The 12,985-nt window shown below is 41.8% G+C and overlaps 1 pseudogene; it reads right to left on the bottom strand.

The window, feature by feature from the left end:
* Positions 1-494: 494 nt before the first annotated feature.
* Positions 495-1,389, bottom strand: LOC117704459 (large ribosomal subunit protein eL6 pseudogene; annotated as a pseudogene).
* Positions 1,390-12,985: the final 11,596 nt, after the last annotated feature.

Raw genomic sequence — 12,985 nt, 5'->3', positions numbered from 1 at the left:
AAAATTCTCACAACAGCAGAAGGAGAGAGAGAGAGAGGCTGTCATGGGGTCTTACCTCCTGCATTCCATCACTGTTCCTCATTTGGTCCAGCACTATGGTTTATCTGTGACATGGATGAACAGACCACTTCCATTCACCACATTCTCATCAAAAGCAGAGGTTTGAATCTGCAACTACCGGGATGCTGTTGGACTGCACTGTCAGCATTTATAGGTACCACATTCTCAAGGGCTCCTTCTAACTGATACAAAGAACCATCACATAGAATTATTTAAGGACTATAAAATTTTCATGTTACACATCTATTTGTCACACACATAAACACACACACACACACACACACCATTTTCTGTCCACAAGAGGCCACACTCTGAATCCCACAAAGATTTGAACCAAATATTTTCTTGTGGGATTCGATTTAGCAACAACAATTTGTTTTCCCAGAATTTTTTTTTTAAAAACATATGAAGCTGTTTAATTAGGATGTAAGCAATTTAGAACATCAGTTTGTGAGGATACATCCCGTTTGCCAGGGAGAACTGAGATCGCAGGTAGCCCTGAAGCTGAGGAACAGCTTTAATCTTTGGCAAAATCTTTGAGTCCACAGTTTTCTGATCAGCCTTTCGCTGCTCTGTAGTCTCGTATTTCTCCTTCTCTGTGTGGAAGATCTCGCCCTCCTGATGCCTGGGCTTGCGCAGCTGCTGTTTCTTGAAGTAAACGTCAGTCAGGTGTTTGGGGATTTTAGCCTCACTGATATCAACTTTTGTAGAGGTGGCGATGACAAACTTCCGGTGTGTTCGGCGCAGAGGAACTCTTGATGGCAAGAGGTCCAGTTACAAGTAACAAGCCACTGCCCGACTGCTTCAGGAAAACCACCCTCTTGCCCCTGTGGTACCCAGTGAGGATGACCAGGGCAGTCCTACGAGTGATGCTGGAGCAGCCTTCTCACGTGCTGACTGAAGGGCTTTTTGCCATGGCTCAGCAGCTTCCAAGGCACATCTTCAGTAGGATAATACCTAGGCATTTTTCAAAGCTTCACCACCTGGGTGCCACCGTTCTTGTCTCCACCAACTGTTTTTGTGACAGTAGCAAGGACCTTCTCCTTTGCCTTCTTCTTTTCAACCTTGGTCTTGGCAGCTGAATATTTCCTTTTGTACAAGGTCTTTCTGGAATACATAGCTGATCGGGAACACCTGCCAATTCCTTTAACCAGGACAGGGTTTTGGCTGCAATGGGACTTCCCCTTCCTGGGCTTTTTAACTTTAGGGATTACCTTTTTTGGCTGCACCAGAGGCACGGGGACCTGAGGCAGCAGCAGCACTGCCAGCCTTCTTGGCCTCAGGTTTCTTCTCCTTTGTATCAGGCTTCTCTGCTTTTTCACCTGCCATCTTGCAAGATGGGAAAAAGGACTAAGGCAGCGGCTTCTGGTCTATAAGCAATGGCGGGAGGTCTTTCCCAGAATTTTTAAAAAGGCTACTAGATCGGTTCTTAACTGGTCAACCTGTTCTCATCATCCAGTATGGAGACAGGTTCTCCACTTAACTTCAACAAAGCCAGACCTTACCAAGGTGGATAGCAGTCCATGAGGAGGCCATGCATGCTTGCCAGTTCCCTTCTATCTTATGTCAATGGCCCCTGCAGATGTCTCAGGGCAAAATGAATGAGTTATAGAGGAGAAGAACTGAACACGTTCATGCAGAAGTGAAGGAGGCATTATTTGAATTGTTGAAGCCTCTTGGAAGGTAGAATGAATAACAAATTCATTATCACATCACAGAAAATCTCACACAGGAGGAAATGATTTCCTGTTTTCTAAGCTGAGAAGCCTAAACGTAATTTCTCACTGAACACCATGGTTTACCTTTTCCAGAAAAGCATTTGACTATCTACCTACCAGTCCAATTTCACAGTTCAATGTTCCTACTTAAATTTTAGACCATTAAATTTAACATTTAAATGTTGGATGGCTTAATATACACTACATAAGGCAAGATTACTTCTTCAGGTCTACCGTCTTCACTGGGGAAGGCATGTCACCGTCTTGAAGATACATTCAAAGAAAAACCTTGATGTCTATCATCCCTGGGTGTCACAAATAGATAACACAGTTTCTGCTGCTCAGAAAAGGAGTGAGGATTTTTCTTTTTCCTTTCAAGGTACCACAGTTTATAATTGTATATTGGCAATGTGTGTGTATGATGGTAATACATGATGTTCCTGTGCCTAAAATGTAAGTCACAGTAAACCAAGATAGAGTAAAGCCAGACTCCACTCCCACCTCAGCTTCTCCCTGCTCATCTCAATCACCAATGAACTCTCAGCCCACTGCATATTCCATAATCTTAAAGTCCATGAAGATTTCAGACTGGAACTTTGTTTTTACACTTACCTTTTAAGTAGAAAATATCATAGGTGTTCAATGACATTTAAGGAAATCTGGATCATAGAATGGTGCCATAGGAAGACACCATGGCACCACATCCTTGTCTTATGATATGTTTTCTCAGTTGACAATGACATAGCACCAGAATCTCTCACAAATACTCCTGGGATAACGATTGTATCTCAAGTCAGATATTTTATGTAGCTACAACTAAAAAGCTAAGCCTTATCCAGGATTCCCTCAGCACAATGAACTCTGTCCACCATATGCCTGTTTTCAGCTTCTTTTTTATAAGAATAAGCAAGCACAAAAGTCTAAAAAGACAAGGGAAATGTCATGGACACACAAGACCCTGCTTTACTGTCCTTACATGAGATGACCTTGGTCATCCCCTGCTCGGTTTCAGTGTCCCTCTTTCCATCTGAAGAGACATGGGTGACACAAGGACTTCACTTTGTGGTCCTTATGTCTAAAGTAGATCCTGGTCTATTTTAAACACTCCACTCCTTTGAAAAATGAAGAATTGCTGGCCAGTGTGATTCTTTCCTTGTGGACATCAAGAAAATCCAAGTGACCTTTGACACTGATAACTAACAATGGATTAGTTGTCATACATGTGATTGAATAATTTGGAAATACTGGCCATACTTTGGGACCAGCATGGTACAGTCACTCATATCTATTTAATAGGACTCAGAGGAAATTAATGTCTTCTCAGAGAGGAAATAAGCAAAAGATAAAGTGGCAGAACCCTAGAAGATGTATGTCGGTTATTAATATTTTAGCACTCATACAAATGAATGTTCTTCAAACCAATTAGGCCCTTTAAAGAAAACAACCTCTAACTATGTTCTTCAAATTAATTCCAATCACATCTTCAAGTCCATTTACAGCCAAGCTCAGCGTCCTCCCCTTCCGTCAGCTGTTGACTTTCTAAGTGTTCCAGGCAGCTGCGTGTCTGTCTGAAATTCCCTGCGATGCCTTGCCAAACCTAGGTTTCTTAAGACTGCTGACTTCTATGGGGCGCCCTGACAAAGCCTCCACTCTATAGGAGCTACGAAGTCCAGGCGCCCAGCCAGCCTGCCTCGGGAGTTCAGGGAGTCGGGGAGGCCTCTTTAAAACCATGTCACGCTCGTGTGACAACTGCTCCTCTGTGCTTATTTGAACTATCCCTCCCAATTAGCAGTAATAAGTGACTCCGTAAAGATGAGCAAACACTGTGCCTTCATTAGTCCGCACCAACTCTCCCCACCTCTCCCAAGTCTGCAGTCCCTGGCCTGTGCCAATCAACCCCAGCAAATCCCCAGGGTCCCCCTCCAATAGTGTTTGGAGAAAGCTAAACACGTCTTACTCCCAGCGAACAAGGACCGCCAAAAGGCAAATTAATGACAACCCATTTGAAGAGTTTGCTTGAAATTATTGTATTCTGCCTATCCACTGAAAAATTGATTACTCCCAGGGTAGAGGGAAAAATCCAAATCAATAGAGTAAAGCAAAATGGTCAAAAGGCATGCACCAAGCCCATTTATTGTATCTATTTACCCTTCCGGGCTGCTTCTCTTCCCCACTCCCCTCTCGTATATCCCTCGGTCCCTTCTCCAGCCACACACATTTTTTAAAGAAATGAGATATAATTTACAGGGTAGGAGGTGTTTGTCCTTTTCAGATAAAGCACTAATGGCAGTCGAGGGATTGCTACACAGTTATACATCTCCCAGATGAACTAGGGCCTGTGAACACCTCCAGTCCCCGGTTCATGAGAACAGTGTCTGACATGGGGTGGGTGATTCCCTCACGGTCTATAGCCTAGCCTGCCAGACAGATATGTAGATGAGGAATTTGGCTCAGGAGTCAGGCACACAAAGTTCAGCGTACCCCATTTCCTAGCTACTATGAGACTGGCAGAAGCAGCATTTCCTAGTACACCAGGAAGCAATGCATGTATCCTCCACACCTGCTCAAGTGAATTGCTCCCTGGCCTTAGAGTGTTGCCAGTATTTCTGCATTTCACCATACTCAATGGGAAAAACAGGTACAAAAATAAATTCGAGCTGGGTATAATGGTGTGTGCTTGCAGTTCTAGCTACTAAGAAAACAGGAGGCTCCTTGAACCCAGGAATTTGAGGCCAACTGGATAACAGAGAGAAACCATTCCAAAACCAAAACCAAAATCATCCAACAAAAACCCTTACCAATTGGTCTTAAGGTGGTGGAGTTCTATGTTCTGACAGTGTTGGGCACTTAAAGAACTGCAAGGTTGGCATGAAAAGGAGCCCAGGAATTTTTAGTTGGCTCACTGTTCACATGAACATCTCAGAAGCCAGGATTTGCAAGTAGTTACTGGTTTTGAGCACTTCCAGTTCTTGGCAGCACCTGACCAGCCTTGCTTCCAGTTTCTGGCAGCAGTGCTAGCTCTTCCCATGAAAACAATCAATAGTTGTCATAGCACTTTGGAATCTTACCTCAGCTATCTGAGAAATACCAGTGTACCTTCTGGACGTCAGCTCCTCAAGCATCCTCCCCCATGTCTTTGAGTCTCAACAGTTATAACCTCTTGCTTTTTTTTTTTTTAAATCTCCCAGCTTCCAGAAGCTTTTATCTCTGTAGTTCATGAGTGTCCCTTGTGTTTGACTCTTTTAGTTGCAAAGTGATCAACTATTCAAAGTTCACCAACTTGGTTAAATAAATAAAGACAGATCTGAGTTCTGTCTTCCACTCACAGCTGAAGCTCTTCGGAATGACCAAGACAATACAAAGACATTAGCAACTGGAAAGGAATCAAAGAGCAGATTGGAAAGAGTTTTAGGAGGGCAGTCAACAAAAAAGTCATGGATATTGGAGGAGAGGGAAAAAGAAGAATTACAGACTTAAACTTTCTAAATTGAGTAACTGGTAGAAGTACCACACACTCAGGTTGGTGAGGTCCACATTTCCTGATGTCCTTGGCCACAAGCATTCATATCTTTTCTCTTTCAAGGATCTTCTGATTGGTCCAAATAGGCTAAAGCTTAGGTATTGGCTTTCTGTGGAAGAGACCCCACCCACTAATAGCAGATGGAAACAAATACATGTCCCATGCAAACCTGCCATGGCCAAGGCCACATAGAGAGGAGAGAGCTAGGGCATGAAAAGATGCTGGGTGTAGGTTCTGAGACAATTGTCAACCTTGGTCCATTTTTAGTCCTGATGGGTTTCTGTCACATAAATGACTTGGAATATAACTTTGGCTTAAGCTTTTACTGTGAAGATTAGCTTGAGTTGATGTAAACAGTTAGCAACTAACACTCTAAGTGGTGATGCAGAGAATATGAATGGAAAGGCAATTTCAAAGTCGTCTGTGAGCTCTGCCTTGGACCAGTTCTGGAGTTCCCAGATAAGAATGCGGGATTGTTCTAAGAACATTCACCACTTGCACTAGTTTTAAGAGTATTAGGCGTGCTTGGTGTTTACATTGTCCACAAGGTGGAGCCCCCATCACCTTCTCTTTAGGGATCAAACTCCCAGATCAAAGATCTTTATAGCTTTGAATTAATTAATGGGTTTTTAACAGTCCAGGTTGGTAACCCACAGCTTAAGATAGAACAATGCAAACACGACCATTTTAAAGACCGATCACTATAACATCCCACAGCAATTGCCCTAGCACAGAGATAGGCCTGCAACGTCAAGTCCCACTCGTGAGAAGCTCTTTGCCATTCCACTACCCTCCATTTCCCATCTTTCAGAGATGCTGGTGATAGCTTAGGGTTGGGGTTAGACTCTGATCTTAAGATGAGTTTTGAATACAAGAAGTTTACTTAGCAATTATGCTAGTCTGTAGGCTTATATTTTTATAAAACCTACTTTAATACAGGTCCTTAGACACTTTATCCTCCTTTATGTCCCACCAACCAAAGATAGGGGAGGAAGATGGCTAATAGGACGAGGGGTTGTGTGGACCTGTTTAGAAGTAGTTCTTTGGGGCAATTCCAATCTTTGTTGTCAGTAGTATAGTCTACTAGCTAAATACCATACATGCGTCAACAGTGATTCAATCCAGAAGAAACTGAGAGGCTCTGCTGATTGGCACAAATCTGCTGAAGTGGCAGAAAGCAACCAGACACCACCAAGTGTCTTTGGTGTGCTTCTCTCTATGAAGTCACAACAAGCAAAGATCAGCAAAGAAAGCAAGGCGAACCAATGCCAGAGCATCGTTCACTGTCTGTTGGGTTATACTTACATTCTTGCCAAACATCACATGTCCTTTCAAGTGGCTGCTCCAGCAAAACATCACATGCCTTTTCACTAGACAGCTTCCAGAAAAGAAAAAAAAACACCACATGTCTGTTCTCAGCAAAACATCCTCTCACCTGTCTGCTTCAGCAAAAGATCCTCTCATAAGACAGCTTCCAGAGAAACATCACATGACACAACTGAGTCTCCAACGAGACCAGAAATTCCCACTTTACTAGTCAGCTCTATGAGGAAAGTGTGAGGTGACACAGGAAAAGGGGTATTCAATCCCACTGGGGACCCCTGTGAGTGTATATACAATGTACTTTAGGCTAGTCCTACAGAGCCCAATGCTCCCTTTGATTAAACAATAGTTAGAAGTGGTCACATGCCCACCAACCCGGTGAAATAATCAGGATATGTTGACTGACATTCATGTCAAGGTTGAACATACTGACCAGAGTGACAATGAAATATGTCACTTGAATTGAGCTCTTCACAAGTGGCAGGCATGTAGGCTCAGCTACTCAGTGCCCACCCTGCGGCCACTTTTCTCATTTTGCTGATGAGGAAAGTAAAGCTCAGAGAAGGTAAGCAACTCATCTAATGTCATTCACCTCTTGCCCAAGGTCATTTATGATATTTGGGGTGGGCCTCAAACCTAGCAGCTTGGGACACTCTGATTTGAATTTCTATACTGCTAACTTTTCAATTCTTGTAGCATTGTAGTTACAAGGTAACAGTTTCTCAAGGGAAAATCCAAAGGCTTCTTACAGCAGAACACCTGGGCTGTGCCAGGAAGCACACAGAGGAGAGTATTTGGGGTCAAGTTCTGAGCTCTTAGAGAGAGAGTAACCATTAAATTCAAGGTGACTTGCTACAGGTTCAGGTTGCACCCCTGGTCAGATGTGTGTGACATGGACTTCCTAAAGTAATTTCTTAAAAATATGTACCTGGGGGACCAGTGTCATTAGAACTTCTTGAGAACTGTTACTACTGTTACCTCTTCAATCTGATCTCTACACTTCTAAGTCATACTCTTATCCTTGGATCTGATTGGATTAGAGGTCCCTCTGCTGAGCCATGTCCTCAAACATAGTGCAAGGAAAGGACCATGCATGTGGTATGGTTGTGTGCTCCATCCTCCATCTTTAAGCCTCCTGCACAACCAAACTACCATTCACCCAATGGCCTTGAAAACCACGTACAGAGAAATCCTCCTTAAAAAGACATTGAAAATATGGCCAGCATGTGATTCAATGAAACATACAGGTAAGGTGCCAGATATATGACTGTTGTTGAGAATAAAAGACAAGGCACTAGGGAAAGTCATATGGTTCTTGAGGGGGGAGTCTGCCCCCTCTATCTATAAAGCAATTTCACCAAGAGAAAGATTCTTCTGGGAGAACTTGCTGCCTTAAGACTATGTTCACTCAGTTTAATCACAATGGGATTTAAGAATTACTTCTAATTTAAATGAAAGAGAATTTTGCTCTAAAATTTATATGCTTGCCTCTCTTAGTTTAGGTCCACCCTTCACTCCTTATCCGGGAGCATTGGCATGTGGCTCTCATTCCCAAGAGACCAATGTAGGCATTCCCAGACATGGCTACCATCTGGATTGGTATAAAGAACATTCTAAATGGTTCTGTGGTTATTTCAAAGAATGATTTTTTTTTTTATTAAAAAAAAAAAAAGCAAATACAAAATGAAGATCTTTAAAACACTGTTCCAGCTTTTAAAGATGGAACTTCTAAAAGATTCTAAGTCTCAAGATGGCTCAGAAGGTGAAGTACTTGTTATGCAAACAAGAGTGTCTGCATTTGAATTTCTAGCATTCATACCAAAAATAGCCAAACATAGCAGCATGTACCTGCAAGCCATCTGGACCAGGAAGGTGGAGACAGGAAGAATCCTGAGGCTCAATGACCAGCTAGTCTAACTGACTCGAAAATTAATAAAAAACAACTGGGGAAAATGTTGGTCTCTTGCCCACACTCTCCCCACCCCCCACACATGTGCATGTGCACACATACACATATGGACAGACACAAACCTGTTCACAAACCTGTACACACACATACACAAAAAAATTGAATTTATACCCTCCCCCCACTTGCCATTTTCCTTCTTAAACTTTTGGGGAACTCAATTGGGGTCACAAATGCCCAGTGACCCCAGTGGTTAGCTCTGCCCTAAAAGCAGGCCAGTAACCCATTGCAGAATTCCCTGCAATGATGCTGCCTCTGAATTTATTGAAAACTTTACCCACCCACTCAGCAAGCAGACTATCCACTTACAGAATTCTAGGACAAAAAAAAAAAAAAAAAAAAAAGTCACAGTAACTTAAACCTTAATGAAGCTCCTTACAACAAGATGTGGTACTGGTCTCTTCCTGGTCCCTTATTTCCCCCATAAAATGCAGAGATTTTCATTGTGGTTCTTTATCACCTGAGAGAATGAACAGTTCCTTTTGTTCCAAACATATTGATCCTGTAACTGAAAGTAGAAACTGCCAAGGACTAAGGCACTTCTGGGGCTATGTTCTTCTCATCTAAGACCAAACCAGTTTGCCATACTTGACCAGTCTCTCTATTCTCTCCTCTTCCCATGACTCTCTGTACATACCAACATATTTGACGAGCCCTAGAGCTGTACACTGCAGCAATTTCCTAGTACTTAGCAGCTATCACCTAGCTTGCCTATGGTGGCTTGGTTTAAGGCTGGCTCTTCAGAAAATGACTCAGAAATAAAGATTTGTGACTAAGTAATTCATCAAGGAAACATTCTGAAGGGAAACCATAAAAAGAATGGGGAGGTGGTGTGGGGGGTGGATCAAGTGAGATGCTTCTCAGTGGGAAGTATACAGTTTTAGACACTGCCCAAAGTGAGCTCTCTTAGTCTCAGGGAGGTTCTCTGAGAATGAGACAGGTGTGTCTTAGGAAAAGCAGGGGTCAAAAAAAAAAAGTAGTAATATGTCCCTAGGCCTAGCACCAGCTTTGTCTAATAAAGAGAAGTGGTGTGTATGAGGAAGAGAATATAGGAGATAAAATGGGATGTGTTCAAGATATAGGGGATCTACAAGCCTTCAGGCTGCTTCTTAATATCCCAATCTTAATTGAAAATTTCAGTTTTATCAATCAGGGACTCGTCTTGTATCATAAAAAATGCTGACATTGGAAATTTGACCTATGCTACAACTCATTAATACATAAGACCATCCTTAGACATGCTTTTGAATGAACCCATTGTGAAAATTCTAAGCAGGAAGGATATTGTTCAATAGGGACACACTGTGTTCCCAAATGTCTGCTTCCAGCTTCATAGCCCAGACATAGAACTTACCCTTCAGTAACTATAAATGATTCACTGTTGACTTGAACACATGCCTGGTTCCTGTAGTTCTTGTCTTTTTTTCCTCTTTAACGGCTCTATAGCTTCCCAACACTCCCCCTGCCCCAAGCCTCATCGATCATTTTCATCACACTACTGGTTACAGTGGGATCATATCATTCTATCTCAAAGTGATAAAGACTTCATTGCTGTCCTGATTACAGTGCAAACACTTTGCAGATTTAGATATTCTGAGTGGCTGTTTTCATGCAACCCCACTCTTGGTCCTAATTTTTGTTGGTTACAAGGAACAGAGAGGGTTGCTTGAGTAAATTAATGGTTGAAACATTGGTTGTAATTTATTGCAGATATACTTTTGAACTGTGAATGATCATAAAATCCATTAGGAACTCTTGAATTCTGTTGGAATTTCTCTTTCCTCTTTTTTTTTTTAAAGAAATCTTTTATTTTTATATTAGTTGCTTCTGTTTGTTTGCTCTCTCTTTTTCTTAGTCTCATGGTTTCTACCTTTTCATAGTTTGTGCTCCTTTCTAACTTGAGTTTGAATTAGCACACCATAATCTATATTAATACTACAATTTTTATATCTGTACGAGTATCTGGCAAATTCTTTGTCATTTTACTAATATATAAAGAGATCTTAAGATTGTGTGCCTTCTTTTGTCATTTTACTAATATATAAAGAGATCTTAAGATTGTGTGCCTTCTTGGAATACATTGACCTCCATAGAAAATAAGCCAGCCCTAGGTGGCAAAGGCACCTTTGCCAATGACCTGAAAACCTCTTGTCCTATTAGTCCATCCAAGGCCATCCAGCCTAGATGAGACCCTAGCTGACTACTGTCATGTGGATGAGCTCAAACAGAAGCAGAAGAGGAACCACAAAAGTTCTGAGTTCAGAACAAACCATCAACTCACAGCATCTTAGGTTGCTTTGAAGTCAACAAGACCATTATGTTATGCAGTAAAAGCTTCTGCATCAAAGAAGTCAATGGGCCAAATCTGATGTTACTGGCTATAATCTTTTTAGAAGGAAAATACTATATCTGGAAAATAATGAAGCTTCCGTGGTATCTATGAAGAAGTTTATATCTTATTTAGTAGTCTTATAATCTAGAATGGTACTGGCAAGTGTGTATTGAAGTGTTAATAAATAAATGTCACAGTGTTGAAAGGATAATCTCTGTCTTCAGGGGCTTATTGCTTATCCACATAAAATAAATATTTCTGTTTCAAAAATGTAAAAAAAAAAAAACATCCTGTTAATAATTAACATAACTAGTCCAGGATACTTATCAATACTTTACACATCAGTCATGATTACAGTCATTCCACTTCCAAGGCCAGGACAGTGAGCTGCTCAGACAAAGGTAGGTTAAATTGTTTGGGAGTCAAGGAAAGAGGTAGAAACAATTGCTATCCAATCATTGGACAGCATAGAATGCTGGTGGTTATGCTTAGTCTTAGCAGATGTTGAAGGCTGATCATTTTGCTCAAGAACATAGTGGGTTCTTCCATTTTTCTAGAGATCTGTTATCTCTGTGCTGATGAAATCATCTCCCTTTAGATGGTCACTTGTGATTCTTTCCTCAACAAAAATATGCTTGGTAGCACCTTCACCTCCATTCCTTAGTGGTGATCCTTCTGCTTCTTCAGATGGTAATCCCACAAGGAGTCTCATAAGTCTCGCTATGTTTGTAGCAGCCTTATTTATAATACCCAGAAGCTGGAAAGAACCCAGATATCCTTCAACAGAGGAATGGATACAAAAAATATGGTACATTTACACAATGGAGTATTACTCAGCTATTAAAAATAATGAATTTGAGAAATTCTTAGGTAAATGGATGGAACTAGAAAATATCATCCTGAGTAAGTTAACCCAATCACAAAAGAACACACATGGTACTTACTCACTGATAAGCGAATATTAGCCCAAAAGCTTAGAATAGCCAAGACTCAAACTCACAGACCACATGGAGCTCATGAAGAAGGAAGACCAAGTGTGGATGCCTCGGGCCTACTTAGAAAGAGTAACAAAAATACTCAAGGGAGCAAATATGGAGACAAAGTGTGGGACAGAAACTGAAGGAGGGGCCATCTGGAGACCATTCCACCTGGCTTTCCATCCCATGTACAGTCACCAAAGGTAGACACTGATGGGGATGGCAGGAAGTGCATGCTGACAAGAGCCTGATATAGCTGTCTCCTCAGAGGTCTGCCAGAATCTGACACATTCAGAGGCAGATGCTCAAAGCTAACCACTGATCTGATCAAGGGTTTCCCAATGGAGAAGTTAGAGAGAAGACTGAAGGAGCAGAAAGGGTTTGTGGCCCCATGAGGAGAGCAACAATACCAACCAACCAGAGCTCCCCAGGGTCTAAACCACCAGCCTGGGAACACATAGGGAGGGACCCATGACTCCATCTGTACATGTAGGGGAGGATGGCCTTGTTGCGCATAGGTGGGAGAGGAGATCTTCATCCTATGAAGGCTGAACACCGAGTGTGGGGGGGATTCGAGGGTGGGGAGGTGGGAGTGGAGAGGTAAGTGGGGGAACATCCTCAAAGAAGCATGAGGAGGGGGGATGGGATAGGAGGTTCCTGGGTGGTGGGGGAAAGGGGGGTAAGGGAATAAAATCTGAAATGTAAATATAATATCCAATAAAAAAAAGACTCACAGGAGGTGATAATTTATCCTTTTTCATCAGAGATTGTGGAAATTAAGGGTCTCCAGTGCATTCATCTTGGCTTGCCTCTGCCATCAGAACAGCTGGCTTGTTTTGTCCCCTTGACTTCTCCATTATTACTTAGATTTAAGGAGAATGCAGGAAAGCACAATCTTTTCTTCTCACCAATGGTGTGGGATTCTGGAAAGCAACTCTTCAAAATAATCATTCTTTTCCTTTTCTAGTAGTCTACAATTTTTTTTTATTCCAAGTCTTAAGTAAACTCATTAAAAGCCATGTGGCCAGGATTAATGACTTTTAAAGATCTGTTTCATGGACTTGTAACTCAGTATGGAACAAAAATTGA

The sequence above is a fragment of the Arvicanthis niloticus genome, chromosome 2, assembly GCF_011762505.2.
Source record: "Arvicanthis niloticus isolate mArvNil1 chromosome 2, mArvNil1.pat.X, whole genome shotgun sequence".
NCBI classification, from domain to species: domain Eukaryota; kingdom Metazoa; phylum Chordata; class Mammalia; order Rodentia; family Muridae; genus Arvicanthis; species Arvicanthis niloticus.
This window is presented reverse-complemented; position numbering and strand designations above follow the sequence as displayed.